Below are 22,515 nucleotides of genomic sequence, written 5' to 3'. Positions count from 1 at the left end.
CCAAGTCCAAGCTCTCTCCTCCCCCCTCCTGCTCTCTCAAGTGGTGGAAAAAAAAAATGAACCACAGAAAAACCGAAGGAAGTCCGAATAAAATGAAATTATATCAAACATATATATTTACATATATTTACGATTATATATACAATTTGAATATATTGTACACGCGACAGGGAGCTCCTGAGGGGAAAAAAGGGAAAATGGTGGAGGAAACAGGGATAAAAAACCTAAAAACAAATATCCTCCAAATATACCCCATTAATAGAAAGCTAGCGAATAAATACAGAAACCCGAATTAAATACTTCCCTGAACGAGACAGCAGAACTGTGCGAGGTACCAGCCAACTCCCCACGCCTCCGGGAGGGACCGGAGATAATGGCAGGTCTAAGCAGACAGGCCTTGGCCTATACAAGCAAAGACCATCTGCAGAGAGACCTGTCGTCTTCAGCCATGGGAAGAGAGAAGAGAGCGAGCTCTCTTATCTGTGCCTTTTTATATGTTGTGTTACGCCAAAGGATGATATGGAATACTTCCTTAGATTTCTGACCCCCGTTGCTAAGGAAGGCCTAAAAAATCCAAAAGCCAACCCACTACAATGCAGATGTATTATGAATTAGTTAGCTGTATTTTTGAGACCCGTGATTTTGAGTCATAGCACACTTTCCTTTGCTTGCAGGTAAGCAGCTTAGTGGCATTTCAAAGATGGAATGCTCTAATGAAACACCCTGGAAACAGATGAGAATTCTTGCAGTATAGTACAACTCCTCCTTCCCCCAAGCATATGAGAAATTGCACAGTACTTTGGAGAATTTAGTGTGCTTTGGTGCATGAAGAGGACTGGATCCCACCAGATGAAATAGGAATATATGGAACATTTAAGTTTGAAAGACAAGCCATATAAAAATACTGTAGAAAGCCTTTGTTTTCCCTGATAACTGAAAAGTAGGTTTCTGAACTTGAAGCTGAACTTCTCTAACATATGTTGGTGACAAAATGCTGGCCTCTGTGTAATGGTGCACTGAATTAAAAAGCAATGGATATTGTTATCCCCAAAACATCTTGCTAGCAGAGGTTAAAGCTGGTGGTAAGTTCAACAGTTTATGGAACATACTTTCTTGGCAGTGCTTTAGAGATCTGTGCCAGAAAAGTGTAATTAAAAAGAATATAAAATTTAAGTGACATATCACTGTTTTACTATGTTTATGCTAATGTCTACGTTCACTGAACAATTTTCCAGATTCTTATGTTCACCCCATATTCCTGTAGAAGCACCATTACTACAAATTAGTTAGCCTGTATCTGGAATAAACGGGGTTTTTTTGGGGGACGACCACCTTTTACCCTACTTTATGAAAAGCGTACTGAACATCAAATCATTCTGTTCTATTTTGTAATCAATGTTTCACATATGAATAATTGATATAAGTAACTACTGTAATAAACAAAGAGCACCTGCTAAGGATGCCACCATAGCACAGTCTCATGAGAAGGAACAACTGTTGCTTTGCCATTTCTTGTGATAAAGAAGAATAAACTCTAGGAATTTAGTGGAAATCTTTTATGTTACTATTCTATAGTTAAAGAACTACACCTGTTTAATTGTCAATTATTGTACTTCATGAAATTTTTCGTCATGGATGAAAATCTTCAGAGAAAATTGAATCTTCAAAGCTTGCTCTCCTGGAGATTTGTTATGCTTCTAAAGGAGAAGATAAAAATAATTTTAAAAGCAGAAAAAGTTAAGACTCCTTATACATGCACATAGTTGCCCTAAGACTTAAATTTCACCCTGTGCTTTCAAGGTTATTTAGGCTGGGGATTATTGTGTTGAGTTTAGCTTTTCCTGGTAGAACAATCATATTTTAGGCTTGGTACTTATACTTGCTTTTAAAGGATTAAACTCAAGCTGCAATTGAAGAGATGAAAGTCACCTGGCTTTTCCCACATTTAATTAATTAGAATTGAACCCTGAGGGTAAAACTTATTAATGAAATGTAAATGTAAAATTATGCTACCCTGGAAAAACAAATGTGATGTGCCAAGAAATGCATTAGCCGAGTTTCTTATTTTCTCCTGTTCAGAGGACATTACGAAGGAAGTAGACATGGGGAGAGGACTCTGAATTACAATGCTGTAGGAACTGAAGTTTCCAGCTATCATCCTGTAACCTCATCCTGTTTTCACATAATTTTGATTACATTTCCTTCAGTGTTTTTAGGGCATACTAAAGATGAGATGAAGAAATAAACAAAGATACAAGCCTGTGAGTGTTTAGAAAAACAAGAGTATAGTAGTTTTTATTTTGATCTCCGCCTTTCTTCTTTCAAGACAGTCACACATCACGTGTTCCAAGATTCAGTACATCAGAATGCATAGCAGTATTAGAATAAATCTTAGTATACAACACTGAGAAAAAGAGATACGGTTTTCTCAGGTTAAGAATTTAAAATTTGAACTGAAAACTTTCTCAGTGTGTTGGATTTTAAAACTGTTTTTTTTTTCCTCTGCAGCTTCTGAAGAATTTTTCCTGAGAAAGGACATAATGTAGGAAGGTGGTATTTCCAGTACCCAGGGTACTGAAACATCCTTGATTACACAGTTTAAAATATTGCTCTAGATCCATATAGCTTTTAAATGTCTCCTTCAAAATTTGTGATGTTTCATCTACGATCATTGCAAAATCATTCTTGTTTTATATATTATAAATTTTTCTTTCATAAGTTAAATTGAATTTCTTGTACCGTCGACTATGTTGTTGAATTAAATCTTTTTGGAATGGTTAACAATACTAGGTGTTCTTTTTTTACTGAATCAGCTAAAAATATGCATTCTTAAATTTGGTCTGTTGCATATTTTAAAAAACTTGAACCATACTAGTTTAGCCTTCATCTCCAGGACAAAATGCTATTCTACCTTTTCGTACTGCCATTTATCATTATTTTTTCCTGACTGGTTTGTAATCCATCTTAAATAATACTTTTATTTATGGCTATTAATACTTCTTTTAAAACCTTTTTTCAAGGACCCTGTGAAAAGAAATTTGAAAGGTCCCAATGAATAGTATATGCTTGTTTCCTTTCACATATCTTGTCTTAGCCTTCTGTGAAAGGAATACATGCCTTTATAGAACTCATGCTCAATAACACTATTCTGAGTATATCAACAACTTTTGTTCATTTTCTTAGTATGAAGTAATTTTTTTTTTTAACTTTGTAACCCTTTACATTCCAGTTAGGCCATTTTGAAAATATCTAGAGAAAATACACTGCACATTTGACTGGAATTAGGGATGTCATGTCGCATTGATTCTGCTTAACTCATTTGCTGATTCACTGCTGTTAAGTTTTAACTCTGGAATCATACCTTTCTACAACAAAATCTTTTAAATTTATAAAAGATTTTTTTAACATTTATTTTCAGGTCTACCAAGCTTTGATCTGTTCTATTGCACTCTTTCATGTGTATTATTTCAAAAGCTAATTTCATGATATCAAATCTATTAATGGATATGACTGTGTTATGCTTAGCTGCCTACTGAGGTTAAGCCACAATATATGGAAATTAGATTTGTTGCTGCTGTAAGGCTTGTACTGCTCCGATAAGGGAAACTTTTGCTATACCTGCAGTGTTAGTAGGGCAGGCTTCCTTTATCATCCCAGCAACAGTCTTAGTCCTGGAGAGGAGGTGCTGGCTTTTTTTGGAGATTAGCAGCTCTGTGTTTTGGCCCAGGTTATTTTTGCCCTGAGTTCCCTAGTCAGAAGAAAGTGTGACTGTGTAAAAGATTTCAGCAGGAGTCAATATATCTTTAGTAGTTGTTTGACACTTGTCGTCTATAAATGGTTTTTCTTGAAAGCTGTTAACCAAGAGCTATTATATTTAGAATTTGGTTTAATGTTGGTAGTAGTCATCAACAGAATCCATTGACCTGTCATTGGTGATTTTATGTCCCCTACTATCTCATTTCATTAAACTTTTGAAAAAGTTCTGTGATTTTTTTCTTTCAGGGGTTAAAATTTGTGCTCTCAAAGGTGATAAAACTGAAATAGCTGGTACTGGCATTTTATCAAAGTCATGACAGCTGAAAACTGTTGAGTACTTTCTGTTTACATGTGTCCCAAATCATGCTACTTAAATGCAGGAGGACCAAAAGGATACTGAGTGCATTGTAGCTTTTACATAACTGAAAGTCTAATTCAGAACTCATTTAAATCAAGAGACTTAGCTACTGATTTACTGATAACCTGTGGTAAATTTCATTAGCAAAAAACCCTCCTCTGCAGTATTTAAGAGAATTAAAGTTAATATTTTGAACTGTAAATAACAAAATTGAAAGATAGTACGAGACAATTGGAAAAGTGTTTCAAAGAAAGAAGAGTGAAATTCCGAAATTATGTGTAAGTACATGGCATGGATGAGAGACAGAAGTACAGTTTCATGTGACAGACACTGTGGAGGAAGAGATGTCTGCACCAACAGTTACCTAATTGTGTTCACATACTGCTTTAGAAAAACAGAAATCAAGGACTCCCTGAAAGACTGTTCTTCACAGGAACAAGCCTTTGTTTGCAGCACAGCAACTCTTGAGCTGTTAGATTTTTAATTTGAGACACAGTTATGATGAGCAGTGTTAATTTTACATAATCTTGTCAGGTTTTAAATTGTATAATTATTTCAGAATCAGTACCTGAAGGATACATTGTTTCTTAAAAAGAAAAAAAAACAACAACCCATCTGCTCACCTAGATAAGATGAACCAATAGTTAGTGTGTTTGTATTTGCTGAGATAATTTGTTAATATGGTCCCTATTTATTTCTGCCAAGGCTTCAAAGTTAATTTTACTTCAATGTGTTTATAGCTAACATATTTTCCAAGCCATAGAAGCTATTTTCTCCTTTGTACAGTTTAGATTTTTCAATTATTTTTTTTTTGCTTCAAAGTTTTTCCACCAACTCCACTTATGTACAAATGAGTAATCTGCACTCTTTTTGAGGGAACTGCCTCATACCAAGATTTTGGACTTGTGATTAGATGTGCAAAACTTGAAGCTTAAAGCTGGAACAACTCAGACAACAGCAGTTGCATGCAGATGAGCCTTTGAAAACAAGGCTGTGGGAACAAGTAATCAAAAGCATGCTGGTTCTTGTCTGATATGTGAAGTACTAGAAGTGCATTGCTGGTTCAGAGCTGATTTTTATGTGTTGCTTTGAGCCATCACAAAGTTTCACAATCAGGACAACTTGCACCTTGTTATTTTAGATGTCAGTGGGTTTAGTTGTTTCCCCATTCATTATGGCAGTGTAGAGACAAAAGTTTATATTTTGCTGTGGTCTCTAGTTATACTTCAAGTGTTTCTACCTACAGCAGAAGTTTTTTCTTTTGTCAGCAGTTTTAAGAATCGGAGAAGTCTGAACTCTTGCACTGAAACATTCTGTTTTATTTTTTGAAAGAAAAGGTATTATTAAACAGAAAGGGTCATAGAGGTTTTAGGGTTTTTTATTGTATTTTTTATTTTACCTTTCCTTATGAAGATGTGCTAAGAATAGAACAATTGCACATCTTTCAAAGGATGATAGTTCAGCAACTAAAATGTGACACAGGGATGTAAAAGTTTTTCCAACTACCTTTACCTAAACTAGATTGATAGCCAATTAGGCTTTTTTCCCTTTTTTCCCAGTTCTTCATCTGCATCAGAGAGCTTCCAAGATAGATGACCTCATTGCATGTAAACAGTGTGAGGTACTCAGACATTACATAATCAAGGATACATACTCAGTGCCTACTAAATACCAAATTGAATTAATTTAAATGAAGAAATATGCAATCAGTAATTGAAAATTTTCTAAATTTGATTAAAAATAAAGAACCCAGAAGCTAATGATAGAGAAGTGAAAACAAAAAGTCTTAGAAATAATGTTCCTTAATTATTTATCACCATGTCCTAACATAAACTGTTAGACTAACATTGAAGAACCTGGAATGCAGGCTCAACAGAAAAATAGGACTGATTTCTTGAGATTTCTTTCAAAGGACTCCTGGGGAAATACATATACAGATTTTAATGAAGTATAGTTGCATTTTCCAGATGTTTTATTGAAATACATTCAGATGTAAAATAAATCAGTAGGCTGTGTAATGAAATCAAGCTCTGTAAAGCAAAAAAGAGAAAACCAATCTCTCCAACAGCAGAGTTGCTAATGGTCTTTTCTTCTAAAATTATCAATCCACCAAATTTAAATATTTATGACCTTGATGTCTAAAAATAATTCCATAGCTGTGCCTGTCATCTTGCTGAACTCTGTGATAAAGATAGATACCCTTTGGCTTTATGACCCTCTTGGTTATTTGTCCTGGCTGGGTGATAAAAGAACAAGTTACAACATGGATGAAAGCCAGCTATAGTTACAGTACAAACCTGGGGATCTAGAGCCTGGTGGCTGCGATTTGCAAGGGTTTAAGAAAGGATAATAAAACTTCAGAAGCTTCCTTTTAGGTATGGAAAAAATCCAACACCCCCCTCAACCCATCCCTTTTTCTTAACTATAGTTATTACAATTTATTAGTGTCATAAAAACCTAGGTCAAATTATGCTTACATGGTGTTTCTGTCTCTGAGGCCACCTACAAAGTTGGTCCAGAGATCTGAATTATATGATTTCTTTACATCTATTTTGTAACTAAGATTTCTACTCTATTCTGGTATTTGACTTCTACTTTGTTGTTCTTTTCATCTGTATTCTCCAGGCATTTAGCATTCACCTTGCTAGGATGGGCCAAACATCAAATATCTGTGTCCATTCCGAGTTAACTTGAAAAACAGATCAGGCATTTAGTAAGATTCCAGGGTAGGACTCAAGATTTGTCCTCCTGCAAACTCAAGGTTGCAAAGTTGTTTATGGTGTTATTTAAAGTTATGCTTTAACGCACAGTCCACTCCCTTCTTGATTCAAAATGTTCAATTCAATCTTAACCACTGTTCTTTATACTCTATACTCTTAAAAATGTAAGAGGAAATTATCAGAAATAGTGAGACCCAGCTGGGTTCATTTTCTCATTTATGCCAGTAATGCTACTGCAGGTCAAGCAATAGGCTGAATAGCTTATATTCTTTCAGAACATGCAATCCATTTCTAACTAGATAGATCACTTTTCTGTAATGTTTTAGCATCTTTGTAAATGTAATGATTGCAGTGGTAGATTAGGAAGAAAACAAGGATGGAGCAGCTGACTCAGTTGTGCATGATTAGGTTTTTTTGCGTGCTATTAGTATAAATATGAGCAACCGCTCATTTTGGGGATAAAGAAGCTGAATGCACTAAATATGACATGTCAGGTTCAAAGCTGAGGAGCTATGTGACATTATCAACCTGACCTTGCTTCTTTTAGTTTTAGTTCTTAGTACAACTGCACTGGTTACTTTTACCTTCATTTAATCCCATTCTTAAAGCAGATCCAGTTGGTAAGCCTCAAGCTTTTGTGGTTGGTTTTGAGTTGTACTTCATCAATGTCTGTCTTCAATGTATACTAGCACATTTAAAATACATATATTTGACTTCAAAAAGAAAAAAAACTACAAAGAATTACCCATTATAGAGAAATTTATGTATTTGAAGTGTTGTACCATAGAAATATCTGGTCATATTTGATTTTTTTCTTGTTTGAATTCAGAAATTGTGTACAAAACTAATGTTTGTACAGATTTAATATGTCAAAAATTTGTTCTTCATTCTGTTCAGTATTTACTATTTCAGGAATTTTTATCTGGTCCTTCCTTGGACTTGAAATACTTAGAGAATAATAAATTTTACTTAAAGGAATTACAAGTGTGTTGGCATAACTTCAGTAGCTTCACGTTTAAAATACAGGAAAAGTAGTAGTTGAGATCTCTGCACTGCTACATCACACTATTCATTAAGTCATTCAATTAAAAATTAAGTACTCAATACAATAATCATTTACAGCCATTTTAGTAGTGTAATCTAACAAATGGATTACTGCTTGATAACGCTGTGGTATAGTAACTATAAGCTTTAGTAGTCAGGAGTGTTAATACTTTATATTTTCTCAGCACTCTTGTTTTTTTCTTCAGTACTCATGGCAATTTCAGGACAAGGTTAACAGCCCTGGTTTGTAAGGTTCTTTTCCTCTTTTTTTTTTTTTATAGTTACTACTGATATCAAATTAACAGTTATTTGGTGGTAGCCATATCAGGAATATAAGACTGAAAAAAATGAATCACAGCACTGAGCTGGATATTTCACATCATTTTTGGCCTAAAGAGGCCCAATTTAGGACCAAATTTTAAATTTTCTGTAGCAGTGAGATACTTTAGTACCACATGTGCTGTAAAACTGCTTGAATTGAGTGGCATTTGTTCATCCCATCACACAGACACCCAAACTAGGAACATGGCTCATGGGATTTCTCAGCTCGACTTTCCGCATTACAAGGGTCATAAGAACACTGCTAGATTGTCTTTGCAGTTTCTTTTGTGTTTAAGTTTGGGGGTTTTAGGTAATAAAATAATTTTTCATTTTGACATTTTAAAAGGAATTTACTAGTAGCCTATTTGTTGGGTGTATTCTTGGGAAGAAGGTGATGAAAAGATGTTATCCTTTCTTGCTGGAAAAGCCTTTTAACCTCGTACAAGGAGTGAAGATTTGTTTCCAAGCTCAGTTCCAGTTTAAATAAGAATAGTTCTCTGTTTTATTTTCCTCTTGTCAAATTATTTTCTAAAGAACCCAACAGGTACAACTCCAGATCTGAAACTTTATATAGCTTTTTGCAATGAGAAATGTATCTTTATTTTCTTTAAACTTCATCGTTAGAAGCTTGGATTCTGATTTATGAGAGCTCAGAGAATTATGGACCATCATTAAAGAGGCATGCAGCATGAAAATGCAAGTGCTCTCTTCCTTGAAATATAAAAGAATTTCTTTTTAATTCTGTTTCAAAATCTTGTGCTTTTAGGGAGAAAATAATAAATGGAAAATTATTTTCCTCCACTTATGAAGTTATGTCCCTTACAATCATAAAAATGTTATTTTTTTATTGTAGGATTGAAAATTCAAAGTTATAAATATTTGATAGTAATAAATTATCTCTTCATTTTTATGATTATTTTATTGGTTTCAAATTTTCTCATGCACTAAGAAGTAAATATGAACAACCTGGGATCAAACATACAGCATGATTTCTATTAAGTTAATAAGAAATAGGGAAAGGCAATAATCTCAGAAAAAGATATTTTGACCACAATGAGTAGTAAAAAGTACATTTATCTGATATAAATTTAAGTGTCTTTTGGATATAACCAGTTATTTTTCCAATATAGAAGTTTTCTAAAGAGTATGGATGTGTCCAATGCATTGATTTTCTAGGCTATATGTTGCCCATGTATATTCTATAATTAATAATGAGTGAATTATGTACATTGAATTTACTCAAGTGTGTGTATATATACATGTCCAAAACCATCTCATGTGAGGAAGAACTCATGTGAGTAAGAACATGTGGTGAAGAAAGATTTCGCAGAATCACAGAATGGGTAAGGTTGGAAGAGACCACGGGAGTTGTCACGTGAAAAGGGGAGATTTTCTTGACTCTTATTGCGGGGAAACTTCCTTGACCCTTAGTGATTTATTTGTCTGTCAGTAGCCCAGGAAAGCCAAGTGTCTTGTGATCAGTGTGTCAGTATCCTGTTATGAGGACCATTCACCAAACAGTCCTCATCCATCCAGGTAGCTATCTCATTGTAGAAGGCAATCAGGTTGGTGAAACATGATTTACATTTAGTGAATTCATGCTGACTACTCCTGATTACCTTCTAGTCCTCCATGTGGATAGAGATGGCCTCCAGAATGAGGCTTTTCATCACCTTTCATGGATTGATGAGTGGCTGATTCGCCAGTAGTTCTCTGGGTTTTCCTTCTTGCTCTTTTTGAAGACTGGGGTGACATTTGTTTTCTTCCAGTCCTCAGGCACCTCTCTCAGTCACCACGACCTTTCAAAGATGGTCATGAAAGACCACTCATGAGTGGTCTGGCTATGGTGATTTTCATCTCTCTCGGCACTTGTGGATGCATAAATTTAGTGGCATCTAATTCTGGTCCTAACACTGATGCCAGAAATTAGGAGCATCAAAGCTCTGCCTTGTGTTCTAGATTCTCCAGTTCAAACCTGCTCTAGATTTCCAGCTCCACCTGGTCAGTGGTGGTTCTGGTTTGTGTAAAACCAACACTTCAATGAGATTCATTCTTCTAAATAAAAAGAAAGTGTATTTTTTTCAGCCACTCAGGTAAACAACAGACTGTAGAAATAAAGGACCGTAATTCAAGGACTGCTAATGCTTTCCAAGCTATTCCAACATTATCTGTCAAATTTAAAAACAAAATAACTTATTAAGAGAAATATCTGCAAATGGGCATGAAGTGTAGAGGAATATTTTATTTCTACCTTTAACAATGTTCTAATTTTAGAGACCACTTTTTCAGTTGCAATCCTCTGGGTAAATCCTACTGAAAACTAATTCATGGTGCTTAAACCAAAGCAATTTCTTGGAATCCAACTCAGTAGGGTCAGGACGTCATGACAGATAATAATGCAGATCATACATTTCATGAATGACTGGAAAAAAATGCCACACATGTCCAACATTACATGCTTCCTTTATAATTTTAGCTTTCTCATTCTTCCTTCTGATCTACTTAATTTGTTTCTTTATTTTCTAAAATTATATAATGTCTGATTGTTGCTTGAAACTTTAGGTGTTAAATTATTAAAATATTGACATAGTAGAAAATTAGTATTGCAATTTTCTTGGGAAAAATTGAAATTGCCTTTGAAATTGAAGTCACACTTTTCGTAGTCAAGTTTTTGTCATCTGATACACATTCACACATATGCATATGCATGTATATGTAAACTGATCAGAGTATTTTTGTATGTTTAATCCTATCCCATACAATCAAATTTATTTTCTGGATCTTAATACAAATTGCAAAACAACCTCGTTATTGTTACAGAATGCTATTCTGCAGCATGAGCAGTATCTAAATGGTGGTTTGATTTGTATTCCCATCACTTAACCTCTTAGAGATAAAACCATAAAACTCCTAAACGCTGAAAGGATTTTGTAACTTGCAGCTAAATGGCCACTTTAAAAGCTTTATTTTCCTATTAAAAGCGTAAGAAGCTTGTAGCTCATTGTGTAACTGAAGGTCAGTGTGACTGAATGATGGCTGCACTCTAGAAGTTATTGTGCTATACAGTGCCATCATGAAAAGACAAGCACCAATCTGTGTTTTGGCTTTTTAAGGTATATTTGTTTTAATAGGAACTTCATGCTCAAACTGGAACCAGAGCAAAGAACAGAGAGATAAGTGAATGTTGAGGAGGAGGCGATTCTGCATTTTAATAAGCAGTTTCTAAAACAATTCTTCCAGCTGCTTATAAAATTGTATGTGAACTTCATGTGTCAGAGAGCAGCAGGCATAGACTGCTTTGCAAGGGAGGGCAAACTGGGAGTAGAGGGTGAGAAATAGGGGTTGTCTTGCTTAAAATCTGTCTGTTTTTCATATTGTTCTTCATAGTGATAATGAATGAGAGTGATCTAACTGCAGGGAATTTTGAAGATTGTATGACAGAGATTCATAAAAAATATTTAAATATTTTCTTGTGCGTTTCTGTTTTCTGTTTTAGCATTTTGTTTTTGGTGGTGTCAGTTTGTACTACTAACACAAAAAGTTCCAGCAAAGTTTGTCACTGCAGAAACACACACCCCCCTGAAATTAGATGGTATTTCTGTTTGGGCATGCCACTGTTTACTTAAAAAAGACCCCTTCAACCATAAATCATAGAGTCATAGAATGGTTTGGGTTGGTAGGGACCTTAAAGATCATCTAGTTCCAATATCCCTGCTGTGGTCAGGGGCACCTTCCACTAAAACAGATTGCATAGAAGTTAGACACATGATCTGCATGAGAGGGTTTTTGTTTGTTTGTTTGTTTTGGGTTTTGTTTGTTTGTTTTTTTTAATATAATTATTACCAGCATTTGGGAGAATTAGAAAACTTCTTGATTGTAACCTGAAAGATCCTGTTCATTATGTATTATTTTATTAGTGCATTATGTAACTGCAACTTAAAATATATTTCCTTGAAGAAATAAGGCTATTCTAATATTATCCTTTATTTCAATGTATCGAAATGTGCTTGGTGGACAAAGTCTGGTGGTTGAAAATTAGTTTATAGACAACCAAAAAGCAGCCTTCTAGGGTGGACATATGCCAATTATGTATCGGAGCACAGTGAAGATTTAGCAAAAGTACTGAAAAATGCTTGCTTTATTATCTGGGATATTTCTAGAGACTGGGTTAGAGATTACCTTCTATCTATCAGCCTACTCTGTATACATTACTTATTGGTATCTCTGCTTCTTTTTCAAAAGTGACCTGTTATATTTATAGATGGTTGTTATGGTATTGTTTGTCAGCAATCTTAAGGCTATGCTGAGATAGTCGTGAAGCTTTTGAGCTGCTAAAGCCATTCTTTCAAATTAAAAGCAAAACAACACCAAAACCCCCCACCAAAACCCCCAAGACAAAAAAACCCCAACCAACCCAAACCCATACCCAAGCAGTAAAACGGTGGTGTTCCTTTTAACACTCTTTGGAGTATTAGATCATATCAATACTACCTACCTTTTGAAAAGAGTGTCAGGGGAATGCTGAAGGAATGAGAAATGCCCAAAGGAAAAAAGGACTTTTGTTTCTAACTAGAAAATTGTACTTAGAAAATATAGTGGATCTGTCTATGCCCTAGTCCATAGTTGCCAGTAGAGTCACATACTCTACAAGTAAATCAGATTCAAGAATCCTCTCCAGCTAAGCATAGCAAATTCAGTTGTAAATCTGGTTTTCCTAGCAAATATTTTCTCTTAGTGACAATAGGGAATCTCAGCTTTAGCATTCCTCTAAGGTGAAGCATTTTCACCTGTATTATACTGGTGTAATATAGACATAAGTAAGAATTATGTCTACATAATCCACATATGTCCACATTAAAGTGATAAGTTTTCTCCCACCATCACCATCACTAAAAACATCACCAGAATGTTTTTAGGGGCCAGACTGTTAAAATAAGCACCCTAGCTATACCGCTAGGGTTTTTCCCATATTAACAATATTTTGCCTTCTGGTAATATTCTTATGCTGTGTAAACTTTTAAGTTTCTATAAGTGGCATTTTTTTTTTCTTCCTTTTAAATTTTTTTCCCCCTGCAGTGGCTCTCTAGAGTTGTAGTGTGTCACAGAATCATAGAATAGTTTGGTTTGGAAGAGACCTTTAGATGTCACCTAGTTCAAACCCCCTGCCATAAGCAGGGATATCATTAGTTAGATCAGATTGCTTAGGGCCTCATTCAACCTCAGCTTGAGTGTTCCCAGGGATAGGGCATCCACCACCTCACTGGGCAACCTGTTCCAGTATTTTGCCACTGTTATTGTAAAAATCTTCTTCCTTATATCTAATTGGAACCTGCTGTCTTCTAGTTTAAAACCATTAACTCTTGTCCTGTTGCAACAGGCCCTGCTAAATGTTTGTCCCCATCTTTCTTATACACCACCTTTAGGTACTGCAAGGCTGCAAGGAACCTGCTCTTCTCCAGGCTGAATAAACAGTTCATTCAGCCTGTCTTCAAGTGCCCCAGGCCTCTTAGTATGGTCCTCCGGACCTGCTCCAACAGACCCATGTCTTTTCCCTTCATTTCTACCTATTGCTTGATCACTATATGAGAAAGCATAGTTTACAGAACAACATTAACTCTATTGACCAACCTGATAGGCTATTTCTGAGTAGTCTAAGGATCATTTGCCATCCTTTGTTAATGAGCAATAGCACAAGTCTAGTTTTAAGTACCTTTTTTTTTTTTTTGGGAAAGCCTAGGCAGAGAAGCAGAAGGAACAGTGATTTGCCAAGTTTTTCCTGAGTTATCACGTAGTGTGAACACCTTGATCTCATATCAGAATATACTTCTATTTTAAAATACAGCATTTATCTACTGCTATATTTACATCATCCTATTAAACTCCCAGGATAAACCTCTGTGGCAATAACACTAATAGAAAAGACAGGGTCTAAACAGGCTCTAAATCTTGTTTGCATTGGAAGTTGATAGTTTTGGGGTATTCCTGCTACCTTTCTCTAGCATGAACTCATTCTGATAAGACTCTACCAGGTTTTGTTTTCTGCCTTCTACAGTCCCTCCCTACTGTCCCATCATATTCTGTTACCTGAAACCTTCTTTACACACTTCTGTCAAATCCCTGAGCATGAGTCTTCTAAATACCACCACTGTCTTGCCATAAAAAGACCACTCAGAGTTGCAATGACTCACTTCTACAGACTCTGAAATGAAACTCTGTTGCTTTGATAAACACACCAAGACGTGTCTCTTAGGACCAAAACAGCATCACAAACAGATCAGGGGTCTCCTAGGGCCTTTGTACAACTTGTCCTCAAGTTCAGTCATTGCTCTTTGGGTTAGACACTCTTTAACAAATCTTTTGTAGTGATGGCTTGTTCTGTATCTACAATTTGTTCACTTGCATGGCTTTCTTAGAAGACATAAGGAATAAAAGGCTCTGTATGTTACACTTTGAGCTGATGACTGGAGTGCAGAAAACACAATGATGTTGCCCATTTTTATCTGATTGTTAAAAGAGAAATAACAATGTTTCTCATTGACAAGCTAGTGTGATTGTTACCAGTGGTTTAATCATGGTATTTGAATGACTGTTTCCAGCAGTCCAGAAAAATATAAAGGTCTTCTGTGTAAACATAGTTATTTCTGATAACAGGTGTAAGCACTAGCACCTGATAGGTATGCATGTCATATACTAGATGCTCTAGAAAATTCTAGATATTTCTTACTGTATTTTTTATTCATTAAAAAAATGTTAAAGGGTAGCAAACATTTTAGTATAGGTGACTAATATTTAGTATTTTCCATTGGAGATAAAAAGGCCTTTTTAAAACATGTTTCAAAAATAATTGAACAGTATGACATTTATATAAAACTTTTTGAGGCATGGGATTCCTAAAGAACCTTTGTTTTCAACATTGAAATAGATGTACTTTTGGAGTGAAGCGCCTTCTGCTAGCAAAAAGTACAGCAGAAAAGCTGAACACAATTGTAACATAAAAAAATGAAGACTATTCATCCAACTAGAGCTACAAGCAAGGCAATTACCCAAGTAGATTTTGATTGAGGTCACAGTAACTCCACAGTTTTGAAAGGGTAATGACCAGTGATAAAGCAAATTACATTTTGTGGCCCCAATAATTGCCCTCAAATACAATTTTAATGAAAGTATAGATTTGAACTTCGTGTTTCCTTGGAGACGTTATAGGCGTGGCATCTAAGGTCAATACATTTCAGTATGTGGAAAATAATTTGTCTCATTGCTTCAATAAGATGTAAACATTTTGCCAATTATGTGTTCCTGGAAAGGATGAAAAGACAGTAATTAAAGAGAAAAAGAAGCTCTTAATTGCCTCTCCAAGCACTAAGAGGAGAAAATGCCTCTTGTAAGCATTTAAAGGCTAACAATATATAAAAGAACCATTCATTTTTAATTATGTGTTGTGAATTAAACCAGATTTTATATCAAATATTAGAAATTAATTTTTTAGAGTAATGTTTAATTGTAGCCCAGCTCAATATGGGTGCCTCCAGAGAGGTTCCCTGAACAAAGAAATTCTTGGGTCTTTATACCCTCACAGTATGTGCACCTGATTTTTGTGCGCCCTGCATGTGCCTCTTGGTCTGATGGTGATTTGTGATCTGGGGTCTTCTAACACCCCTTTGGATTTTTTCTCCATATTCACATGGGCAGGCCATTAATTATTCTTATCTTCCAGCTTGGGCCAGCCTTGGGGCCTCTTGACCCTTATCTGAAGATATTCAGTCTTTCTATGTTTACTCCTCTGCTCAGCTGTTCGTGCTAACAAACTGATTTCATTTAAGGTCCACCTATGCCAAGCTTTGAGAAAAGGCCCATTAATGCTAAGCTCTAAGCAAGTTATGATTGCACCTAAACCTACACAATTAGTTTGTAATACTTTATAGGTAAACTTAATATAATTCCCAACATTCAAGTGTTGATTATTTTCTATGAAATTGTATTTATGATTTGGAAAACTCTATTGAAAGCTCCTTAGTTTGGAAATAAGATCTGAGAGGTTTATATATCTCAAATACCAGACTTGTATATTCATTCTGTAAATAAAAATAAGTTGATGCATTTTAATCAAAATTCCAAACAATAATACCAGATGGATTTGAGATATTTCAAAATGGGACCTAAACTGTATGGAAAGATATTTTATTCACATGCTGGGCATAAGACTAACCTATAATCCCTCATAAATCCTGGCAATAGGAGGTATTATTGTGAGAAGAAACATATCAGACTTTCAGTGGCTTAAATATTTTGAAGCTTAAAATATCCACATGCTAATTATTAGGAGACAAAACATATGTAAAATTTCACCTGAAACCCTCCAATACCTGCAGGAGGTTCTTAATATTTTTTAATATGATTTTATTTTTTCTCACACGTAAGAATACTTCTGCCTTAACTGGCTATTTTAAAATTAATGAATGGGCTGAAATTTTCTCTCCAGGGGTAAAGAACATTCATGCCTTGTGAGAAATGTCCTGTGATTCTTGGTAGTAAAATCTTCTGAGAGACCTGGTTGACATATGTGTCAGATATTGACAAACATTGCTTATTTACCGGCAATGAAAAATCTATACAGGGTTATTTCTTCAAGCAATCTTGGAATTTAAACATGACTTGAGTCACTAGTGCATGACCATTTATGTTTGCTTTAAAATTGGATTTTTATACTTCCAGTTGATTCTTTTATTTCCCCATAGGAGAATTACTGCCTTCATCTCTCCTTATAATTCAATTTGATCTCATATCTTAAAATAATCATATGTACATATGTCATCCAAACAGTCACAAAAATTGCATTTGGATAATTTCCAAAATATGAACTCCCAAATTTGTGTAAATTTAAAATAAATTATACCATTAATCAACATGCATTTATGAGAAAATGGGGAATATAGTAACTTCAAGTAAGGAGAATGAAATCCAGGTTAGCAAAAGAACTCGTTTTTCTTACTCTCTTAAGGCAAGTTACAGCGGCCTTGGCCTAACAGGGACTGCCTAGTAGCAATAAAGTGCAAGAAGATATTTTTTTTCCTGGAATGGAAAGATGTTATATTTATTGCAATAGAATTCAATTTACAAAATCAAAAATATATTCCGATCCACAGTTTTAAAAGCAAACAACTGACACAATCTAATAGTTATTTAATTTGGGTCATCATTATTCAGGTGAAGCACACTATACAATCTGACATTTGTGGAGGAACTCCCAACAGAATTCACAGTTGCAATCTAAATGTGAAAGTTTATGCAACTGCATTTTTTTCATTAGGCATCAGATGTAACATATCGTCCTTAGTTTGCTCAAACTGCTTTACTTCTTCAAAATACCAACCCACAGACTTCCAGTTTTCAAGCGATTTATTAGTTCCCGTTAATACCTTTTCCTGTTTTCTTTCATTACTAAATAAATTTCCCGTCTCTTTCATTATATGTAATTGTTCCTTCTAACTGATTTATTTAGAAAAGTTTAAGGTCTTATGCAGATATCTTATTGACAAGTTAACTGAATTCCTCCAGATGTACCTTAATATGAACTAGGAATTAGCCTATTGTCTCCTACCCATCTCACTGTTAGGGGAACCTTTTATGAACCTGTCAAATTTACCATCACTGTCGAGAAACAGAAGATGTGACTATCTCAAATGTCTAGAAATCTCTAAAATGAAAGAGTTTTCTGAAAAGTCACTGATATAAAACATTTACTGAGCACTTTATACCAGCTGGTGTAAAGATCAGCCTTAATAAAAGGAAGATAAAATACATTCTATATTGTGTTATGTCTATAATTTTCACTGATGCTTAAAGGAAATGCACAACAGAGTAAGAAATTGATTTTTTTTTTCTCTTGGCATGGGAGAAAATAAACTTGAACTATTCTACTGATGTCTTCTTGATGCAATGGTGCAGTTAACTATTCTTCTAACCCATCTGTCTTGCAAATGGAAAGAGCCAGAGTAAGTCTTCCACTGTTTTATGTAATGGTCGCTGCAAGTCCTAAAAACATTTACTAAGCAGATCTGGTAGATGCAAACACTAAAACTATTCTAATCAAACCAGAAAAAGTACAAACAAGATAGAAAAAAAGGAAGAACACTCATTGCAACGGGTAGAAGTACCTATCAAGAATATCTTGGTTGTACAGGGTGAAGGAAGAAGTCTCATCTCCCTGAGAAACATATTCACATTTTGCTCCTGAAACTGCTGGCTCTGTGGCTCACAACAGCTGCTACAAAGCATCAATTTTATTTGTGCCTGATACCTCCTCATACTGGGATATAGAAGGCTTACACTGGATCATCATAGTCCAAAATGAGGAAAATCAATCTCAATTTCCAAATAGATTACTAAAGCAGAAAATGATTACAACCTGCCTCATGGTCTCTGATGTGGCTGGAATCCTGAGAGAACACTGAGAACAGAAACTAGACATACATTTGCAGTATGACCATATACTCCTGTGTCATTGACCCAGTTCCTCTTGGCAACAGTTCAACTAAGGTTAAACTTAACTAAAGACAGTGGAATTTGAAGATGTATTTTCCATCTGTACTAAGCTAGAACATTTGCTTCACTGAGGTGCTGGGGAGAGCAGAAATACCACAAGTGAAGAAGGAGAGCTTGCATTATTACCTTTGTGAACATTTTAGAAGTGAACTTACATATACTCCCTTTAATTGCTTACAAGGGCCAGATCACGTGAAAGCTTTAAGTTTGTTTGTTTGTTTGTTTGTTTGTTTGTTTGTTTGTTTGTTTTTTAAGCCACAAAAATACCCTTCAGCTAGGTTTCTGTAGAGGGTAAGGTTAAGCATATTAGCATAAAAGGTTTTGGGCAACGTAAACCAGTCAAAACTCCACTAGTGAAAAAGTGAAAATTTGGAAATGCTGGTTCACAGGGCTGAAATGCCTTACAGCAAAATCTTCAGTTTGACAAAGGATTTTTGAAATACAGTCAGTTCTGAGGGCAACCTGTCTTTCTGTCTTTTGTTTTGCTGCGTTTCCCTCTTCCTCTCCTCTCCGCTTTGAGAACTGCACAAGAACCCTGGAGTGGATAGATTTGCTACATAGGTTGAGGATCTCCCTTGAAATGCTAGGATGGCTGCTGTCACTACATATTTTTGTTCTGGGAACATTATGTCCCAGGTCTCAGCCCCTTTAGTCTCTTGCAGTTCAGGCAGATCTTTTCAGGCAGATCTATAAAACTGCTTTAAAACTGTCCTGCTTTTAGAAGTGCTAGTTCCTGCTCTCCCTAAGCACCTTTGTCTGAGGGGCTGAGATTGCAATCCCTGGGTGACAGAAGAACTTTTTTCAGTTTATTTCTGAAATGTGCACTACCAGCATGCATTAGGTGGTGACAGGGCAAAAGGACTGGTTCATGGGCTCTTTTCTGTTCAGTTTTCTGTGTGTCCTTGCATTTTTCAAAATTCCCTTTTCTTTTAGTATCAGAAATTCTTTACTAAGAGTGTGGTGATGCCTTAAGCCCCTAATGTTTTTTTATTTTTCTAATATTTGTAAGACTTGTAAGTTTTATAAGTAATGGAAGTAGACTCTAAAAGCAGCCTCCCTTACATCCCTTTCTCTGTAGCACCCTTGTTTACACATTCCTTAACCCTCTTACCCCATTCTATGCTCCCTATATCAACCCTACTCTCGAATCCAATAGAAATGGCACTGGAATAGGTTGCCCAGAGAGCTGGTAGATGCACCATCATTGGAGCAACCTGGTCTAGGGGAAGGTGTCCCTGGCCATGGCAGGGGGTTGGGACTAGATGAACTTTAAAGATCCCTTCCAAACCAAACCATATTCTGTGATGCTATATTTATTTAGCTCATTTTATACGTTACCTTATACACATAGTGCCATTAAATACAGATTTTACTGCATGGTAAACTACTTTGAGGGACATTTATACCCTTTTCCAGTCTCTGGAGATAATCATGCTTACAATGAATTTACTACTATTGTGCTACATATAAGGTATAAACCCTTTTTTAAACTTTCCTCCTAGGTCTAATATTTTGATCAAAAAGAACTTAGTCTTTTTTTATATAATTTTTTTTTTTACAACTTTTGTATTTTTCAGGTTTTTCTGGATTATCTGGCCATGGTCATATTCTGCAATAATTGTTTTTTAGTAACATAGTATTTTTCAATTACAGAGGGTGAAAAAAAAAGAAAAAGAAAATTCTGTGTTTCTGGTGAAATATTTGTCAGCAATGTAGTCAAATACAGATAAAAATATAGTTTTCCGAGAACTGTTGGGCATACATAGACATCTTGTTTGTTTTCCTATTATCCTTATACTCACCTCTGCCCCAAACATATTCCAACTATTTTAATATAGAAAATTATCAGCCAATATGTTTTCCTTTTTTAAAGGATGGTAAACAACTATTTTAGAGATGTGTTTAATTATGTCTATGAATCACATATTTTCCTACACTATCTAAGGTGTTTACTTGTTTTGTGACTCTGTCTGCTTTGTGATTCCCAGAAGAAGGTGTATAGGCAGAGCTCTGTTCAGATTTCCTTATATTCTTACATTAGAGGATGTACTTATTAAGCTATTTTGGGAGGTGCCTGTCAAGTAGTAAATAAGTGATATATCTCCGTGGGACTGCAGTGGCACTGACAGCATAGAGCTTCTCAGGGGTAATCACTAACCAGCTCTGCTGGTTCAAGTGGAGCTACCTGTGGCAAGTTTCCCAAGTTTTTCTCTTGCAGAGATAGAAGCTTAGAAATTTGTGAATTCTGCCCCGGACACATGCTTTTGTCTTAGACGTGGGCAATGTTGTAAGCCCTGGGAGCTCCGGGAGCTCTGCTGCTTAACAGCCCTGGCAGCCATCCCTGGTTCAGCTCCTTCAGGCTCTACTAAACAATTGTGTGTGGCAAACGCCCCGGCCTTTTCCAGCTGCTGGAAATCTCCTGGGACATTCAGAGTGAGGGGCAAAAAGTAGATCTCCAACATAGAATGAAAGTCATCTCATCTTGGTCTGAGAAAACCAATCTAAACAAATTTACTTATTGCCTTGAATTTCCAATTTCTATTCCTTCTTCTTATGGGAGTTTTAGATCCTAGTTTTCATCCTTATCCCATACATAAAAGGCAATTTTTAACGTTATAAAATTCAGTATGAACTCACATTCTTCTCCTGTTTTCTCTTGGCTGCCAAAAGCTAGTAGCTGAATAACAAGGCTCAGAAGCATCTTCAGAAACAAATTAGCCTCCTCAGCCAAATGTATCTGTCTCTCTCGGATGTGATTAAAAAAAAGAGGAATACCTCTATGTATATTTCCTCTTGTCCATGACATATTATCAAAGCAATGATATTCTCGGATTTTGGGATGAAGTAAAAAAGTGAAGAATTAGGAAACAGGATGTCTGTTCTTAAAGCAGTAAGGGCCTTGTATTTCCTTGGGCACACATTTTAATCTTTCCCAACAAGCCTTGATAACCATCATTCTAGCCAGTTACTTTTAGCTCTGATCAGGAAACTGAAACAACTTGTGTCTTCCTGCCTCTGTTGTGTCTTTTCAGCAACTCACACACATACAGCTGCTGAATGCAATTTGATCACTTTATGGATATTCTGCTTTACGCTTTTTAGATATTCTGCTTTACTGGAGACATTGTTATTTTAGAATGTTTTCCATGCTCAGAACAGGTAGTTCTGAACCCTTGAATTCACTTTTTTTTATTCTTCTCTTGTCTTTTTATCTTTCTTCTATTGTTTTAAAGCAGATATACTCTTCAGGTTTATAGTAGCTTCCTCACAAAAATAATGTTCTTTACCAATTTCATTTACCAGCTCTCAGTACTTGCATGGACTGCCAAGGTTTCTCTGGAGTTATGAACCCTCAATGTTTAACTTTAACATGACTTGCTACCTTGACTGCTTAGATTGTGTTCAAAAGCTACAGAAATCAGGAGTTTGTAATTTAAAGAAAAATTTTTGCAGAGTGTAATTTATCATTGCTTTTACATTTGAGTTCATTGAAAGATGTCATGCAGTGTAAGTACAAAGTTATACTGATGACTTCTCTTAATAATGGTATTGTGGGCTGAGTAACAGCGGAGAGACTTATGCAGAGAAAGAAAAGCACAGTATCCTTAGTGTTACTTGAATCTCTGAGTGGCTCAGCTTTTCATTCTTCCATAGAGTATCTCAAACTATAGATGGTAGGAGGTTGATTTTATTTGTATCTAACATCAACTTTCCTATGTTTTGATGTATCTAAGAGAATAATCTACAGCTGTATTCTAGAGAACTTTAAAGGAA

This window comes from Lepidothrix coronata, unplaced genomic scaffold (assembly GCF_001604755.1).
Source record: "Lepidothrix coronata isolate B3197 unplaced genomic scaffold, Lepidothrix_coronata-1.0 Scaffold13, whole genome shotgun sequence".
NCBI classification, from domain to species: domain Eukaryota; kingdom Metazoa; phylum Chordata; class Aves; order Passeriformes; family Pipridae; genus Lepidothrix; species Lepidothrix coronata.
The sequence above is the reverse complement of the archived record's forward strand: the minus strand, read 5'-3'. Positions refer to the sequence as shown.